This window comes from Dipteris shenzhenensis, chromosome 16 (assembly GCF_047967505.1).
Source record: "Dipteris shenzhenensis isolate YYH24624 ecotype China chromosome 16, Dip_SZ_1.0, whole genome shotgun sequence".
Taxonomy (NCBI): Eukaryota; Viridiplantae; Streptophyta; class Polypodiopsida; order Gleicheniales; family Dipteridaceae; genus Dipteris; species Dipteris shenzhenensis.
Genome location: NC_141611.1, coordinates 9,052,015 through 9,071,822, shown reverse-complemented (window position 1 = coordinate 9,071,822; position 19,808 = coordinate 9,052,015).

The window sequence follows — 19,808 nt, the reverse complement described above, 5'->3', positions numbered from 1 at the left end:
CCATGGCAAAGTATGTGAACCACTGCTAGAGGACACTGCAGGTCCACTGATATTTTGTGATTGCGGCTGTGAATTTTGTGCAGCATTACCATTTTGTGCATCTACATCAATCATCACATTTACTGGTTTATACCAGCTGCTCATCTCATCAAAAACATCTCTGCTCACTGTGAACTTACGTGTAGAAGGGTTATAGCATCTATACCCTTTCTGCTACAGAGAATAACCAATAAAGACGCACTTCTCAGCTTTTGGATCCAACTTGGACCTCAATTCATCTGGCACATGAACATAGGCAATGCAACCAAAAATTTTCAAATGGGAAATATCTGGTTTCCTACCAGTATACATCTCCTGTTCATTATGTAAACTGCTCATTATGCAAACTGCTGTAGCAACTGCTTTAGCCCAATAAAAATCTGGTAGATCTTTTTCATTTAGCATGGCCCGAGATACCTCTCCAATATGCCTGTTTTTCCTTTCTGCAATTCCATTTTGCTGTGGGGTATGACTGCATGAATATTGCTGCTTTATGCCATGCTCCTACAGGAACCTTGCAAACTCATTTGAGAGGTACTCTCCCCCTCCATCTGACCTTAGGCATTTTATTTGCAGGCCTGTTTCTTTTTCAACCATAGCTTTAAAAGCTTTGAAGTGCCCAAACACTTCACTTTTCTTTTTCATAAAATACACCCAAAGTTTTCTGCTGAAGTCATCAATAAATGTGACAAAATAGTGATAGCCTCCAATAGATGCAGCTTTAGTAGTCCACACATCAGAGTGGATTAATTCCAATGGCTTTTTACTCTCTTGAACATGCTTAGGAAATGGTTTCCTTACTTGTTTTCCAAATTAACAGGCTTCACACACCTTATGCATTTCTGCAACCTTGAATTTAGGCAATCCTGCAACAATATTTTGGGCCTGCATTGATTTAAGTCGCTGTACATTAACATGACCAATGCGTTTATGCCAGATATCAATATCTGCAACTACACCGGTCCCATGTGCAAACATTACTGCACTCAATTCAGGCATGTCCGCATCCAGCGTAAACATCCTGCCTTTCTTCTTCCCTTTTGCTATCAAGCGACCATTATTTTTCATATCCTCAACAAAACATCCATGAGGATTGAATCTGACCTGCAAACCCTGCTCAACCATTTGACCAACAGAAACCATGTTCTTGGTGATGTTCGGGACATGAAATACATCAGATAAGTATTTCTTTTTCCCATCCTGCATAGACAAAGGAATTTTGCCAATCTGCACAATAGGATGTGCAGTATCATCACCAGTCTCCACAAATCCTGGTTTCTCCATTTTCCTTGCATCCTGCATCCATTCAGCATGACCTGTCATGTGGTTTGACGCACTTGAGTCAACATACCACACATCATTGCTTTCTTCCTGCACTTGTCACAGAATTTGTCATATGCTGTACCATAAACAAATGCTCATTTCTGTCATCACCCTGTCTACTAGAGGATGCATAATTGCCTTGCTGCAATTTTCCATTCATAATGTCATTCTGCTTTTTGTAGCAGTCTTTAGCCATATGCCCCATTTTACCATAATAGTAGCATTCAACATTACTGTTTGCATTTTGGCCTCTCTGCCATCCACCACGACCTCTTTGGCTCCCCCTGCCTCTAGAGTTACCACGTCCTCCTGCATAGGACTGGTTTTCTTGAGTTTGCTGCATATTCTGATTTCTACCACGGCCTCCAGATGGGCCTCCTCTACCTCTGCCTCTACCCCTTCCAGCATTTGAGTAGAAGATAGTTTCTTTTGAAGTTCCTCCTAAAGAAGATGCACCACCATTTCTCTGCTCTTCAGAAATTAGAAGAGCAATCAACTCCTCAAAATCAGGAAATTTTTCACGGACGGCAGTGGATGTCTGGAACTGTGCATAATCCTTTCCTAGACCATTCAAGGTCACAGAAACTAAATCATCATCATCCACTGGCGACCCAATGGAAGCAAGTGCATCCGCAATTTTCTTCACCTTCATGTGGTAGTCATTGATGCTCATATTTTCTCTCTGCACATTGTGCAGCTCCTGCTTGAGCTGCTTTTTCCTGGCCTGCGTATTTGTGCTGTACATTTTAGCCAAAGTATCCCATGCCACCTTTGGCGTACTTGCATCCTGAATATGCACAATCATTGAATCTGAAATACTGATAGATAGCCAGTACATAACTTTTCTGGCTCTCTCATGCCATCCTTTAAATGCCTGCATTTCCTGTTGATTGGGAACATTAGGAAGAATTGGTTCTTCTTCATTTCCTGTAATGAACTCCCAGTAGCCTTTTCCCATAAGGAAATTCGTCATTCTAAACTTCCATGCTTGGAAGTTATTCTTGTCAAGCTTTTCAGTGACAATCTGTGAAAGAGAATCAGACGCCATTATAGAACACTGCAAAATATTCTGTCACTGCAAAAAACACAGCTTCTGCCTCACAAGGGCAAATCTACAAACCTGACGAAAGTGGTTTTTGACCACACAGTCACTTCCTAGTGACGATTTTGCATCAACAAGCAATAAGGATGATTCTGCAACTCCCAATATCTCTGCGCACAGGCATACGATGCAATTTCTGCGGCAACTTTTCACCGACCTGCAGAACAGTGGTCGCACAGCAAAAACAGGGCCTTTTTCTGAGTGCCTGCGGAGAACTTCCGCCTCTAAAACGGGCCCCGAAATGACCTTGAATCAGAAAAATAAAGTCACACCGCGAAGGGTGTCTCAATCTGAGACAGTGCACTCTTGCACTTCCGGCTGTGCTACCTGCAGAGATTTGCTCCCAAACTTGAAAAAGGAAAGCAACACTAGTCCTCTTACCAGGACACTGCGAACTTGGTTTGCTTTCTTGAGCTCCTTACCACGAACAAGGCTCTGATACCATGTGAAGATAGTGGGAGAGAGGGAAGGAGTCTCACTTGCAGCTTTCTCACATACACAATGGGGGAATACACACAAAGGTGGAGGCTAAAAACAGTTTTCCTCTTCTTAGTTGTGAAAGCCAAAAGAACTCTAGTACAAAGAAATAGAAGAACCCTATATGTGGGTCTCAAACCAAACTCAACTAACTAAGGTGGCATACTAACTGAGCCATGAACTGGTGTAGATAAGGATAGCTGTCATCCAACTATTATTTGTGGGCGGTGTACCAACCGCATCTGTAGCTAACAAGTCGGTGACATAAATGCACAACTGTCACCCTGGCATATCGCGAGTGGAGCTCGATATCTCAACATGATTATGGTCAGGCGAGAAACCAAGAGGGCTTGACAATGCTTGCAAATTCGAAGACCAAGACCCAAGGGATCCTATGTTTAGGCATTAAATGAAGGTTGCACTAGTAGGCCCAAAAGAGGGCTAAAGTTGAAAGGTCCAAAAAGGACACATGGTGCCATGTGTAGGCATTGGGCTAGGATGGAGGTTTCTAGAGAGAGAGCTCCAACAAGAAAGAGAAGAGGGAACTTGGAAGGATTTCACATAAGAAAAAAGAGGGGCACTCTACGAAACCGTGGCTAGGAGGTGAATAGTTGTTGGGAGCCCTCTTATTCAGTCGATGTAACAGTCTCTTCAAGGTTTTTTGATTAGGATGTTTCTTTAGACATATAAATGTTGAAGTCACCTAACAATATAATGTCTATTTTGTTGCTAATGTTTGCAATATGTTTTCTATGTATGTTATAAATATTCTGTAATTATTTGTTGGAGGTCTATATCTGTTAAAAATTAGAATGCTTTACTATTTTTTGAGTTGTGAGTTAGATTTATATCAATACCTTGATGTGTAAATGTGCTTGTTAGCTCCATGTTTATTGAAGTATATACAATGCATGTTCCTACATTTTTTGTTTGGGCATGTGTTAATCAATAAACATAGGGCTAACACAATTAATAGCAATGCAACTATGAATATTTTACATTTATCCATTCAATTTTTTGGGTTAATTCCCTTTCTTTTTGTACATCTTTTGTAATTTTAAAGTGTTTATGTTTGATTGGATCAAGTAAGTATAGGTTTTGCATTTTTTTAAATGCATAATAAAGTTGTAATGCAAGTCTTCAAAGGCAAATACCTTTTGGAGCGGGCCGGTCGGAATCATCTCCCCTTGGCTTATTGTAGGATGTTAGAGAGGGAAAGAGAGAGAAAGAAGGGGAGAGAGAGAGAGAGAGAGAGAGAGAGAGAGAGAGAGAGAGAGAGAGAGAGAGGGAGAGCGAGAGCGAGAGGGAAAGGGGGGGGGGGGAGAGAGAGAGAGAGAGAGAGAGAGAGAGAGAGAGAGAGAGAGAGAGAGGGAGAGAGAGAGAGAGGAAAAGAGAGGGAGGGAGGGAGAGAGAGAGAGAGAGAGAAGAGAGAGAGAGAGAGAGAGAGAGAGAGATGCATGTTTGTGTATCAGTGAAAGGCTAGGAGATGACCCGCTTTGGCCGGTCGGAATCACCTTGCCTCGACTGACATTTCTAAGAGCATAATAAAGATTGAGCCGGGTGATGGCTCGCATCTGCTAGTTGGTTCCCCCACTTCAATCTTCTTATATATCATATCTATCTATGTATTATTTATATACATAGGTGTTAGTAGAGCCGAGTTTTATCCGGATGATAGCCCACTTTTGTCGGTTGGTTCATCCCAATAACAACCCTTTCCAACAGGATGTGTGATTGGCAAAGCTAATCTAGATCATCTTGGTTATGTGATGTTGTTATATGTTTCGTGTTCTAGCTTCCACCAACTGATAAGTTGACATTCGATAGTGACTTTACAATATTCGCTCTATAATAGTAGACTATGTAGTGAGCTGCTAATATAGTGGATAATGTAGTGAGCTACAAATTAAGTGACATAATATTCCATTGCCTTAGAAAGCAAAACGTATTTAGTAGTTTATTATTCTAGAAATCGGAACTTTTGTAAAAGTTATTTTCGAACATGACAATTAATTATGCTGCATAACGCTTGTGAGTTGTTTAAATTACATTAGCATTACAAATTTGCATGTGTAATTTGTGTGTTCTTTATTTTAAAGTAGTTTGAGTGCTTACAAAATGATTGTTGCATTCACTAGATCACTACTTCCATCATTGATGGCAACACAAGAGCATGAAGTAGCCCAGTTGAAGACTGAGGTTCTCATTCTCATGCTTGTTCATAAGTTAGCGATTGCACACTTGGTAGGATTGAGTGTGACAAAGAAATTTGGACCAATGCGACCTCAAAATATTTATGTGATCAAATTCTAACCCGAGTATTTGACCTTGTGTACATGAGTTGGCAAGGATGTGGGAGAATGTCATGGTTGGATGTTAAATTGATAGTTGATCAATATTTCCCTCGAGTGTTGGGAGATCCTATAGGTCAATGGGAAATATATGCAGAGACAAACAATGCCATCTTGCCTATCAATGGAGAGGAGAAGCTTGCACTCTAAACGTCTGAATGGAAGACGTCGTAGGTTTCTGTAAGAAAATAGTACGCAGCGGAAGATAACAACAAAACGCAAGTACACGATGGAAAGCTGGAGAGAATACAAAAAATTCTGATATACCAAACTGCTGATACAACTGATGGTTGGCTGTCCACCCGTGCGCTCTACAGACAGAGCTTCGATGGTGATCTAGACAGATGCTGGACGGAGGACTATGAGCGTGAAGAACTGGTGATCTGATGATAGGGGGTGGCCACTTATATAGTGTAAGTGGTTGACGGTCGGCCCTGTAATAGGCAGTCGGCCTAATAGACAGTCGGCCTGGAAGACCAACCGACCCTTCAGAAAACATGCCGTCGGGCAGATGAAGGATCGCGCATAGGTCATACCGTCGGGCCTGGGGCTACCGGTAGCCCCCGGACCCTGCCGCTGGGGGCTTTGCCCCCAGACCCCCACCGGGGGCCTGCGCCCCCCGGACCCCCTGCTATCGGGGGGGCTATCGCCCCCCTGAACCCCCCCTTTGTGCAGACGGGTATCTACTCTTGGCTCCTAAGCCGTCTCATAACCATCTGGTCTACTCTAAGACCCCTTCCAGTGTCTAAACTGGGGATCCCTCCCAATATCTGATACCCATCATGGCTTCTCCTCATATGGGGGCCTTACAACATTGGGTACACAGAATATTGGTGGGTTACATGAGAGGTGGACATTTGAGCTAACTCTAACAGTTTCTACTTGAAGAACAAAGAAGAAGGAGAAAGGGGCTGTTAGAAAGACAACAGCCAGTGCCCTGATCCATATGACCAAGATGGCTAGTGGGCTAGATGCAAATGCCAATCCAACCCAAGCTAAAGGGAGGGCATAGATAGAAGTATGTACAACATTTGCTGACATGTGCTCTCACACAGTGCACTTTCCATTGGAAGCTTTAATCTTGCATGAACCGGTGGGCAAGGGGAGAAGGAAAGGTATTCGGAATACAGGCTATGGGTGTACCAGGTCTTAGGCCAACATCATGGTACACTGGCAAGAGGAGTAATAGAGATGATGCCCACACTCATATAGCACTAAAGAATGAGCTAGTGATGGCAGTGCTCCATAAAGCTGTCTTGCGAGTATTGGGGTACTCACACACCCAAGAGCTTTTGGTCGTCACTCCACTTTTCAATGGTGGAAGTGTGCACGATATGATGATGTGTCTCCCACAACGTTGTGGAACATATGTGAGATGGGTTAAGACCACACATCCAAGAGAAGAACCTCACTTTGACTAGAACTCTCCACTCACTAGGTTGCAAGCAAAGTTATTCTACCATATGCTTTGTCCATTGCTGCTGCTACTATTGCCAGTGGTTTGAGAGCAATACGAACAAAGATATGTGCACATCGATCTACAGGCAACCAACTACATGCTGGACTTCACAGGGGATGACGAGTTTGTCCGAATAGGGATTACTGATTGGGAAGGAAGCCTCCATTGGATCGAACATAGGTATTTGCAAGACTTGACTTATTCTCCTCCAAAGGCATTTCCATGGTTAGCGCCAAAAGTGTATGCCAATACAAATACACATCCAAATCCCAGGGGCGCATGGGCACCGGAGTCATATTGTTTTGATGTTGAATGGCTATTTAGAGAAATTGCCAACTTTCTCATAGATGCTGTCGGAGCTCTTAGCGACAACTCGGTGAAGGGAGACATTGCAGTCACAAGACCAAAATGTGAGGGTGATGATAGCAATTAGACATATAATGGATGTGGCTGATGCTACGCTCCTACCAACAAGAAAAGAAGAAGCTCGTGCAATTGATAATGCAAGCCTCTTTCATGATCCAAACGGTTGGAAGTACAATCGCATCAACAGCGTGGTCTCAAATGATGATGTAGCAGTAGCTTGGGATTGCAACGATGCCTCACATGGATGGTGGTCCATCAAACACTATCACCACCAAGCTATGAGGGAGAATGCATATTATAATCAAGTCAGAGAAGCCTCACAGTGGGGCTGTGCCACTATACTTTGCAAGTTGTAAACAAGCGCAAGATGCATAGACCACACTCCAACATATTGAAGAAGGAGGCCATGTTCGTAACTTGGAACCTTATTTTGTGGGCCTAGTTGTTGGAAAACACTCTACCATTCTAGGCGTATTACTTTTGTGGATGATGGACCTTTATGTCCTACATGCCAAGACTGTTTTGATACGAAGACCGGTTATTATGCACTCTCATGTCACCATCGGTTTCCTAGCATGCCTGGTAAGTACTTTAAAGGTTAGGAGTGCATGTCCAACCTACAATGCTCCTTAGGCCCATCAATTGTGTGAAGTTCTTGGCATTAGAGCAACATTTTCAGCGGATCCTTGGTTGCAAATATTGGAATTCTCGTATAAGTTGAATAACATATATATCAAGTTTGTTAATGGATTTTGGAGATGATGCGAGGAATTATACTATGGTCCGATGCTGTATTTTGTATTATTACTTTCTTTTTTTGTGTAAATTTATTTACAAGAGTTTTGAGTGCTGCATCTTAAATGTTACAATATTTTAAAATGTTGATCAATTTTAATCATCAAGTTTTTACAAATTGATATTCTTCAGACATTCACCCGTCTTGCAAGCATTCGAGAGGGGTGAAGCGATGGTCGAGGGTGAGCTTGGCATTGAGCTGTTGCAAAACAGCACCTTGAGAAGTAGAAGAAGAAGATGATGATGATGATGATGAAAAAGAAGAACAATAGAGGTTTTTGAAGGGGTTTCTTTAGATGAGTAAGTATACACGCCTTCCTCTCTTCATCATCTTCACAATTCACTCTTCATCAACAACAAGAGCTTCTTCTAGCCTGCATCCCTATATCATCTCCTCTTGTTGTTGGCATTGCAAGTTGCAACCCATTTTGCTCTCTCCACCACCTCCTCATGCTCGCTCATTCTACACGCTCCAACTCTCGCACCACCGAGATGCTAAGCCTGCATTGCAAAATGCATGTCCCCATGAGAAAAGCTCTCTGATTCCTACTTGTGAGTAATGAGGACCTGACAAGGTTGTTGCAGGTTGTTTCAGCCAGTTAGAAAGAAGCTCAAGCTTGTGCACCAATCGCAGGGCTTGGGCAGTGGAATGCTGTGCTAAAATCCACAAAGCCAAGCCAACGGCCCAATGTTAGGGAAAATACTGGGTGTAGCATTTTGGAGACATGGGGATGTAAATCCTCCATGCCAGTGGGGTTGAGCCAGCCCCACTGGCATGCACGAGGAGGCCCTCTCAGAGCATGGTCACCTGGAGCCTTGAGTGCAGTGAGCAAGATAACACCTTGAGAATAAGAAGAAGAGGAGGAGGAGGATGAGGAGAGTGGGCGTGCATGATGTGTATTATAGAGGAGGAGGGTTTTGAGGGGGTTTCTTGGGCACAAAGTCATATTCACAACACATCAAAGGAAGATTGAACCTAACTAGATATCTATGGGCTTGTTTCCACCTTTCCACAATAAAGAAATGTGGTGCCCTAGCAAGTGGCTGTGGACTGCCACTTGCATTTGGCCACACCCAAGACAACATAAGAGGACAATAGTACCAGAGAGTAGAAGCAAGGGTGGACGACAAGAGCTCAAGTACCTTTGCACATCTCTTTTCACGCTCTTTCAAAATGACACGAAGCGCAAGCACTTGGGTGCTCAAATGGATCCACCATTTAAAAAAATGCTCCATCCGCTATGCGAGCGCTCAGACTGGCACTGGCACTTGTTCAAAGCTTCACGTGTGAGCCAATGCGAGGGTGCATCGAGCACCCAAGTGTGTGCATTTGTGCCCTATGCAAATAGGCCCTTGGAATTAATCCATGTGCTCAAACCATGGTCAACCTCGAGCACTAAGCAAGCTCGTTCTTGATTTCTTTTAAGAGCCCCTACTTGAGAGAAAAGCTATCCTTTGTCTCTCAACATCCCATTTTTCCCTCGCAACCCTCATCAAATGGTTGCAATGTGCCTATCCCAAACTCAAAATTTCTTGGCTCCACATTCTAGTGTCAAAGACTGCATGGGCAAAGATGCAATGAGCACCTTGAGTCAAGGAGAAAGGCCAACCAATGTAAAAAGACATGCTACTCCTCTTGCAAGGCCCACCCCCATTCAAAAACTAATGGAGTTCCCAAACCAAGATAAGTATTGTTTTTGCAAGCCAACTACAATGCCTATGTTGATGCCTACCCCCAACCACCCCCCTCCCCCCCTTTGAGCCCCCCTCCGTGTCTTCCCTTACAACAAGGTGAAGAATCCACTAAGGCTTTCCTTTGTTAAAGGTTAGGTGAATATTGAATTTCTTCATTGTCAATGTCACATGAGTGATTATGGTGAGGTGAGAAACCAAGCAGGCTTGACAAAGCTTGTAGATTCAAAGGCCAAGACCTAGGCTGAGAGGGGACAAGGGTAGGAGGCAGGGGAGAGGCTGGCTAAGAGGGGTCTGAGGGAGGGAGGGTAGATGGAGGATATGGGCAGGGAGGAAGCTGGGGAGGAGAGCAGCTCGATGTCACATTTAAGTATTTTGGAGTGTATTGTCTAAATCACATCGAAATGCAAGGCTGAACTTTGCAAAGACTTGAATACAAGGTGCTGAGATGTTTACGATTGCTTCACATGCTTAGTCATAGAAAATAGTCTTGAATGCACCCATCACTAGGCTACATCAATTGCAACCCAAATTGTTAGGTTGTGATACTAACCACTAGCCACTAGTCACCATCTCCAAAAGATCATCCTCTGATAGGTGAAATGGATGTTGAATGGAAACCAAGTCGAGTGATCTTCCTCACAATTTTTTATGGTGACTCCCTAATGCCTTGAATTGAAAGCAATGGTTGCCCTCTATGAGGCAAGCAACCATGCACCACATGGGCATCCAAGGTGCTCAATCAAAGTTGAGAAAGTGCCCAAAGTCACCAAAAGGAGTGGTGTGTAAGACTTAAAGGAAGGGAAGGGGGAAATCATAGTACTAGCTAGGTGGCTTTACAAAGAATGAGCATGCCTCATCAAGGAATAGCCCCCTCCTTTTATAGCCAAGAGAGAGAGAGGAAAGAAGAGCATGTACATGATGGGAGGAGGAATGTAAAGATAAAGACATCAAGGGAAGAGGGCCATGCTTTATTTGAAAGGAAGGGAAGGGGGAAATCAAAGTACTAGCTAGGTGGCTTTACAAAGAATGAGCATGTCTAATCAAGGAAGAGCCCCCTCCTTTTATAGCCAAGAGAGAGGGTCTCTCCCAATAAATGCATCCTCCCACATGCATGGTGTGTGTGGAAGAGTCTCCCATGTGGGCTAGGCGGTTACACACTCTCAATTGTGTGCGATAATGCTTGGCCACATTTTTCTACATATATCAACTCCCATATCCCAAGTCTATGATACTCCCTTGGTCTCTTCCCAATTTTATAATACGTTCAAACATCTAGGAGGACAAGTGGAGGGTTGGCACAAGGAATCTTGCCACCTCATCCTACTTTCCCCATTATTTAACTTGCATTCTTGGACCTTCTATACCTCCCCCACATGGGCCTATCCTATATGGAGGGAATAACCCAATATAATATCCATCTCCACCTATTTTATATTACTTCTCCCATGGACTTTGGGCCATATCTCACTAAATGCAGGCATGGGACCCCCTAGGTGGAGGGGTGGCACATGGGGGAGCCATGCCACCTTAACATTTTATAATATTACTACCATGGATTATGTACCACACACCTTGTGGGTCCTCTTACGTGGAAGGGTGGCACATGGTCATGCCCTGTCACCTCAACCTTGGGCCCTATGCACACCATATTTTATTATACTATTGCCACACATACAAGTACACACACATATTTATGCCTTTTTCATTGGTCAAATTTATCCATAATAGTCCCCCCCCCTAGGCAAGAAATGCACATCATTTCATCCCTGGGAAAAAAAACACAACAAGGAAAAGCTTGAGATCCCTTTTGTTGAACACCTTCCTCTCATGTGGTTTTTGGAAATGATCTTGGACCTCAACAGATCGAAGAGTCTATGTTCATTTACCATTATACTTTCCTCGATCAAAAATAATCTGTGGTGTCACTGCCATCTCCTCAAGCCCTAGATCAAATACAAACTAGTTACTACTCAAAAGGGCCACAAAACTCGGATGCTACATCAAAGCACACAGGAGCGGGTCACTCCCCCCAGTTTGGGATGGAAGGACCTCCAAAACATACTCCCCCCCATATGGAGGGAAATCTATAATTTGATAGAAAACACCATCCCACATTGACTCTTGCAAGAATAGTTTAGAGCTCCTTTCCAAATCAATCATGGGATCATACCTTGTGAAATCATCAAGAGATCCATCAAGACCATGCATCACATCCATCAACTTCTTGGCCTCAACTTCATCCTTATTGCTCAATACTTCATCTAACACCATGACTTTCTCATCAATAAGCTCAACCCATAGTTGGTTGCATTGTTCTACAATATCCATCAAAGCATCTTCTAAGCACATTTCAAACATCTCTACCATGCTATCACCACATATAATCACATTAGGTTCCAAGAGACTCACAACATCAAGGGGAGAAGAAGGGGTGAGGATTTCACCATTGTCGGCCCCTACTATCAAGACTTCGAGCTCATTGATACTTTCATCATCGAATAGTCCATCAAGACCCTCGAATTCTTTATCATAAGAAAAATCCAAAGGAGGAGAAAGAGAACCTGAAGGATTCAATGCAATCTTGTAGGGTATATGAAGTCCATATGGCTCATTATCATCGGCAGATTCACTATAGCTTCCAGAGGGAATTGATTCACTATCATTGCCACATTCAATCTCATCATTATCTGACCCCCCCGTAACTGATCTGGAGGTCTCCATGAGATGCACTTGAGGAACATTTGGACACTCTAAGTGGTAGTGCCCCTTTTGATTGCAACTGTGACAAACCAACTGGGTCTTATCATGTGGAGCAGGAGTAGCCTTTTTAATTCCATCAATTTAATGCGAAGCTCATCAATAATCTTCACAATATCAGGAGTTGGAGGTACACCAATAGGGGTAGGGGATACATATTGCAGAGGAGGGGGAGAAGATGGGGGAGGAAGAGGTTTGGCTAAGATGGATCCACCATGAGACACCTTGATTGTCGTTGCAAAAGGGAAAGGAGGAATGATGGCTAAACCACTAAACATTCTATCAAACTTCACTGCAATTTCATTTGCATGCTCCATGGTCTTCGGGTCCTTCCACTTCAACTTGAGACAAAACTCATCAGCTAAACCAGACACCATATGGATCAACACATACTAAGTCATTCCGGCAACAAACCCCTCATTATCTGGATGCATAGCTACTAGGCAATCCAAGAGCCCAGCCACTCGATCCACATATCGATGCGCTTTCTCTCCTTCTTCTTGCCTCAACCTCACTATCAATAGATGAACATTCTCGGGCTCCTCTTCTTTGTCGAAATACTCGACTAATGCTACAGTCAAATGGGGCCAGCTTTCTTGAACTTCATCAGTCTGCCTCTTGTACCACACCTTGGAAAAATCATCTAAGAATGTGGGAAGAACCAACAACCATATATCTTTAGTAAGAAAGTTGAGAGAAACACAACAGCGCTTAAAGGCCACAAGATACTCACTTGGATTTTCTTAAACCCATTCACAGAACACAGGAATGTCTACCATGCTTGGAAAATGGAAAAGAGAGAGACGAAATGAGGCTTATATTTTCTTACATGGTATCAAAGCTTGGAATCTAGCAAGAAGATTTGGTAGTGTGTTTTTGTTTGCGAGAAGATTGTGAGAGATGGCCCAGCCCACAAGACTACGAATCCCACCGTTCGGCGAAAGCGAAAAGTTGGACGGCTCTAACTATCCATCCTAGAAGTTCAAAATGAAGACCATCCTAAGTGCATACAAGCTTTGGGACACTACTATTGGGATGGATGTGAGGCCAGTTGCGAGACTAGATCCAGCCAATACAAGACAACAGATAGTACCAACTACGGATGAGATTCTCGCATGGACAAGAAGAAATGCAGATGCGTTGTGTTCTATTATCTGCAGTGTTAGTGATACCGTCATGGCGTTAATTCAACATGTCACCACAACAGAGGAGGCATGGAGGGTCTTGAAAAATCAATACAAGACCATGAATCAAACGCAGATTCAGAATCTGGAGACTCAACTTGCGAACGAGAAGTTGTCTGAGTCTGAAGCGGCAGAGAAGTTCATCACCAAGGTGAAGAATCTACGCGATCAGATGACTGCGATTGGCATCACCATCACTAGTGAGAATCTAGCACAAAGGTGCATACAGATTCTCCCACCAAAGTACGATGGTCTTGTTACGGCACTGAATACACAAAACAGAAATCCGCCCCTCAACTTTGAGGATTTCAACGTGATGCTTCTGGAGGAGGAGATGCATCAAAAGACGAGGACTGGAGAAGATTCCGCTTTCTAGACTAGATCAAAGAAAGGTAAGGGTAAGGACTCTGGTAACCCATTTTCTTCTGATGATAAAAAGAGAAAGAAGAAGATCAAGTGCTTCTATTGCAACAAGGCAGGGCACAAGCAGAATGAGTGCCGAAAGAAGATTGTAGATGAGAAGAACGGAGTAAAGAAAGAGTCTAGCAACAGTGCACAGGCAGCACCTATAGAGCCGTTCGTCACAATTGAGGAGATTTGCACGGAGACAGTTCATGTACCTGCGGATGAACCGTGGATCATTGATAGTGGTGCATCGTTGTTTGGGGATTGAAGTTTGGCAAGAGCTGAAACAGATCTTCATTTCATAGCTGAAGTATGCTAGAGAGATACTGAAGGCATTTGGCATGGCTGAGTGCAAGATAGTTGGTACCCCTATGGAGGTTGATGCAAAGCTCTCAAACGAGGATTCATCATCACTGGTGGACGAAGCAAAGTACAGAAGGCTTATGGGCATCTTGATTTACCTGTGTAACACACAGTTGGACATCAGTTTTGCGACTGTTGTACTAAGCAAGTTTTCCAATAAGCCCCGGGAAAACCATTGGAGGGCAGGGATGCGGGTGCTAAAATACATCAAAGGCACACTTGATTATGGCATCACCTATACCAAGGGCAACATCTTGATCGGATTCTGTGACTCGGATTGGGCAAGAGACATGGACAGTAAGAGATCAGTGACAGGGTACTGTTTCTCACTTGGATTTGGAGTTGTGTCATGGGTCAGCAAGAAGCAACCCATAGTTGCTCTTTCTTCTACCGAGGCCGAGTACAAATCTGCATGCTTTACTTCTTGCAAGGTAGTGTGGTTGAGGAGGATTTTGGGGGACATGGGTGCAGTGCAGAACAAGCCTACGTAGTTATCATGTGACAATTAGAGTTGCATGACGATTGTAAAGAACCCGGTGTTCCACGCTCACACAAAACACATTGAGATTCAATATCACTTTGTATGCGAGCTCATGATGGATGGAGAGGTCGACTTGGTGTACTGTCCAACTACAGAGAATGCTGCGGACATCTTCACGAAGGCTCTTTGAAGAGACTTGCTAGAGAGGCATCTTCATTGACTTGGCATTGGGCCAAAAAAGTAAGTTCACTTGCGTGTGGACATTGAGGGGGGTGTTAGATATCAATGCTCCACTCTTATGTAACTATGTGGGAACCAGCTAACTCTACTTGTAAGCCCCCCATATGAGGAGAAGGCATTTGAGTAGCTCAGTTATCTGGTAGGTCCTGGTTTGGATACCAGATGGGGGCCATGTGTGGCTTGATGGTTGGACGGCTTCAGATAGAGTTGGCACACCACCAACTAGGCTATATGCAAGTGCAGGAAGGCATCCCTTGACTGACCGCACTGAGGGTAGATGGAGCATTTCTCGGGGCAGCCCACTTTGGGGTTGTGGGGCTCGTTTGGAGCCTCAGATGATCCTGAATGGCTCTGAGCTGTGACCTGTGACCATAGGTCAGTTGCTCTATTTTGTGCACCGGATTTATTGTATGGTCGGTTGCCTATTTCGACCCCCAGTCGACCGTTTTGGGCGGACTGGGTCGGTCGCCACAATATAGGATGACCACCCAAAAGATATGCAATTTGATGGTCTATTTTAAATCTAAGTGTGTTTTGCGTATGGTAGTTGTTCGTTGAAGATGACACATTCCTCCTGAGGGTAGCTGGAAGTAGAATTCCTAGGCTTGGTAAACTATCAAGCCTTTCTCATTATATGAAAGACCTATCTACTACAAAGATACCGATTTTTAGCATATTGCTTAGCAACAATGCAGTTGCTCTTACTTATTTTGCTGTAACTAATATCCAAGCTTGCTGTGAGGTTCATTCGTGCTTGGGTTTCCTAGAAGATAATCTCATCCACCTCTTCATACATTTTGGCTTGCTCAAAACAGATGGACAATGCTTCCGAAGGATTGAATTTGTCCTCCAGCTCTAACAAAGGATTGTCATCAATCCTTACTTCCTTTTCAACCCTACAAGATTGTGCAATAAGGGAAATTGCATGATCTTCTCTCAAATTAAACAGGTACTGTATGTCATACAACAAGACATACTCTTTTTCCTCAATATTGAACGAGGGAAGAATGGGCACAATGAGGTTGGAGCTCTCAGCCTCAACGTCATTCACTATGATAGCATCTCTTAGGGTCTCATTTTTACACTAGGTCCAATGCTGCAACTGCAAGCTCCTTCTCTTTTGGGTTGATCTACTCTTCTGCTTCTGGTAGGTCTTACCTATCTTTTGTTTCCTCTTCCTCATTGCTATCCTTTGGGTCCTCAACTTATCCATTAGCATAGTGTACATACATGGCAAATGCAAGTGACTCTTCAAGTATCCTGCAATTGCCCTTGTGTATAGTGCAAATTCCCTTGTGGAAGTCTTCAAAACTGTCAAATAGCTTGTGCATTTGATACCTCATCCTATCATTTGCAACAATGTCCTTGATATGTAAAAAACTCTTGCTATTGACAACTTTTGATCCTTCAACTGTCAGCTTGTGGAAGGATTCATACACCTCTAAAAGAAAATCCTTGTGCTGAAGAGACTGCAAATCCATCTCCTTATTGAACATCTCATGGTATTTGTGATAGTGCATTTGGCATTCTAACCTTTGTAGAAAATCAAAGAGATACAATTGGGTTGACTTCTTTTCCTCCTTCTCCTTTCCCTTAGCAACAACTAACTATCCACCTTTGTCTGAACCCTTGTCATTGGGCTTTCTTCTCTTGACTGCATCATACAAAATTAAAATTGAGTCCTACACATATAGCTAAAAAGAAATAGAAGCACTCATAAAGATATTCTTACCAGGAGATTCCTCCTCACTTACAGGATAAGCTGAGAGGTCAATGGTCTCCCTGACAGGTCTTGCTGCATCACCTGCATCACCTAGATGGTTAGCTCCTCCTCTTTGAAAGTTTGCATAAAAACGTGATATGACTATCTTTCTAGTTAAATACACTGAAATCATATTTTCTAGTAAAAAGTTCTATTGATACAAAAACAATTCTAGCAACAGTGAGAAATTTGCTCAAAAACACGATATGGGATAATCCTAAGCTAAAGAAGGCTCAAATCGCATTTTCAAGAAAACTCCTTGGCCACACAGTATTAATCTCCAGGCTTCATATAAAACATCAGGCCGAGACAAATTCAGGTAAATCTTCAAGATAGTTGTCTTGATCATTCAGAAGATGAAGCAAATGCCTAATAGCTGATGCAGTAGAATTAGATAGATCAAGAAGACACTTGGAAAGGTAGATCAAAACTATGGTGTATTTAAGTACCTGTATCCTTTCCCTCCATGGCTTTTGCACAAGTATAGGTAGGTGGGGATGATGATGGGAGAAAGGACAAAGTCTAATGTGTTGTCCAGATGAAGATGAGAAAGAAGATGAAGATTCGAAATTGTTGAATGGATGGAGAAAAGTGAAGATAAGAGGAGATGGCACAGATATCTATGCAAGTCACAATTGTCAAGCACACATGCCAAAAATGGTCTTCAAGGTACTAGTGAGTTAAGTATCTAGTGATTGCTGAGAGTGATCTCAACGGAAGCAAGAACGGAAGAAGAAGAGAGAGAGACAGAGAGCCACAAGTTTTGGTGGGTGCAGAACCACCCTAATCTTCTTTTTCATTCATTTATATATGTGTTTGAGTATTGTACATAACCGGGGTAAAGGCACAGTGACCTTTAACCCCCACAACCTCCCACTTAAAGGACAATGTGCCTTTAAGGGAGAACAACCAGTGAGCATACTATCCAATGCCCATCAATACACGACAATACTCAAACCACTGACTAGGTAGACTCTTCGTCAGCATATCTGCACGGTTATCATCTGTATGAACCTTGACAAGCTCTATGTGCTTGTCCTCAAGTACCTCCCTGATGAAATGGTACCTGACCTCAATGTGTTTGGTCTTTGCATGAAAGACCGGATTCCGTGCTAGCTGAATAGCACTCATGGAATCACTATGCAATGTCGGTACACCTGTATGAATCCCCAAATCTCCCACTAGCCGATCAAGCCATATAGCCTCCTTGCAACCCTCTGTGGCTGCAACATACTCAGCCTCTGTGGTAGACAAAGCAACGCACTTCTGTGTGCGAGACATCCACGACACTGCACCACTTGCAAAGGTGAACACATAACTAGAAGCCCTGCATAGTTTGAATCTGTGTACCCAAGTACACGCATGTCTCCTCTACCAAAGCAGATGCACATCTCCTTGGTACCCTTCATGTACCTCATGATGCACTTAACTGCCTCCCAATGCCTCTTTCCTGGATTAGCCATATACCGGCTAACAACTCCCACTGCAAATGCAATGTCTGGTCTAGTAGCTATCATAGCATACATAAGACTCCCAACTGCTGATGCATAAGGAACCTTGGCCATCATGGCCCTTTCCTCATCTGATTTGGGACTATCTGTATGACTCAGTTTCACATATGGAGGCAATGGAGTACTCACTGCCTTCCCCCCCTCCATATTGAAATGCTGCAATACTTTTGTAACATACTCTTTTTGTGAGAGCCAAAGGAGTTTCCTACTGTGATCACGCGTGATGCGCATACCAAGAATATGACCTGCAAATCCCAAATCCTTCATATCAAAGGCCTCATGCAACTTGGCCTTTAATGCATCTAGCTCATAAGTATTCTTGCTAGCCAATAGCATATCATCCACATATAGTGCCAAGATTATCAGGCTATTATCCTTAGCCCTTTTAGTGTACAGGCTGTGATCGATTTCACTCCTTCTAAAACCTCGGGATCGAATGAAAGCATCAAACTTTTGATACCATTCTCTAGGTGCTTGCTTAAGACCATAGAGACTCTTTTTCAGCTTGCAAACTAAATGCTCTTTGCCCTTTTCTTCAAAGCCTTCCGGCTGCACCATGTAAATTTCCTCATGCAAATCCCCATGCAAGAAAGCTGTCTTGACATCCATCTGCATAAGCTCCATATCCTCTGCTACCACTAGTCCAAGCATGCATCTAAGTGTGGTCATCTTCACAACCGGAGAGAATATCTCATCAAAGTCCACACCCTTCTCTTGCTTGAATCCTTTAGCGACCAAACGGGCCTTGTACCTAGGCACGTCATCACCTGTGACCTTCATTTTGTAGACCCATTTACATGGCAATGCTTTCTTTCCATGTGGCAAAGAAACCAAGTCCCAAGTCTTATTCTTCATAAGTGAACTCATCTCTGATTGCATAGCATACTCCCACTTGCGTTGATCCTCACGCATCATAGCCTCTCTGTAGCAAGAAGGCTCCCCGCAATCAGTAAGCATCACATAGTCTACCCCTAGAACAGACCTATCAGGTGGTCTAGACACTCTAGATGATCTTCTCAAAGGCATTTCAGCTTGCTGTCCCATTTGCATATTAGCCATATTTGGCTCATTATTTCCACCAATAGATGATTCATCATCTACCCTTGATTGTATACCTGTGGGAGTACTTGGTGGTACCATTTCTTGCACTTTTGGTGCATGGACAGCTTGCTGTCTATCAACATATGTAGGTGGATTCACATCCTGGAAAGTGATTCTCCTCATTTCCACATCCCTCATGGGTGCCTTCTGCATCTTCTTCTCATTGAAGACCACATCATGGCTGCATATGATCTTCTTTGCTTCTGGATCCGAGAGACTATAGCCCATCTCTCCACTTTCACCATAACCCAGAAAGATGCATTTCCTAGACTTAGGATCTAGCTTCTTTCGAAGCTCTTTTGGCACATGTGCATATGCCTCACACCCAAATATACGCAAATGAGAGTAAGAGGGCTTCTTGCCACTCCATGCCTCTTCAAGAATACCACCATCCAAA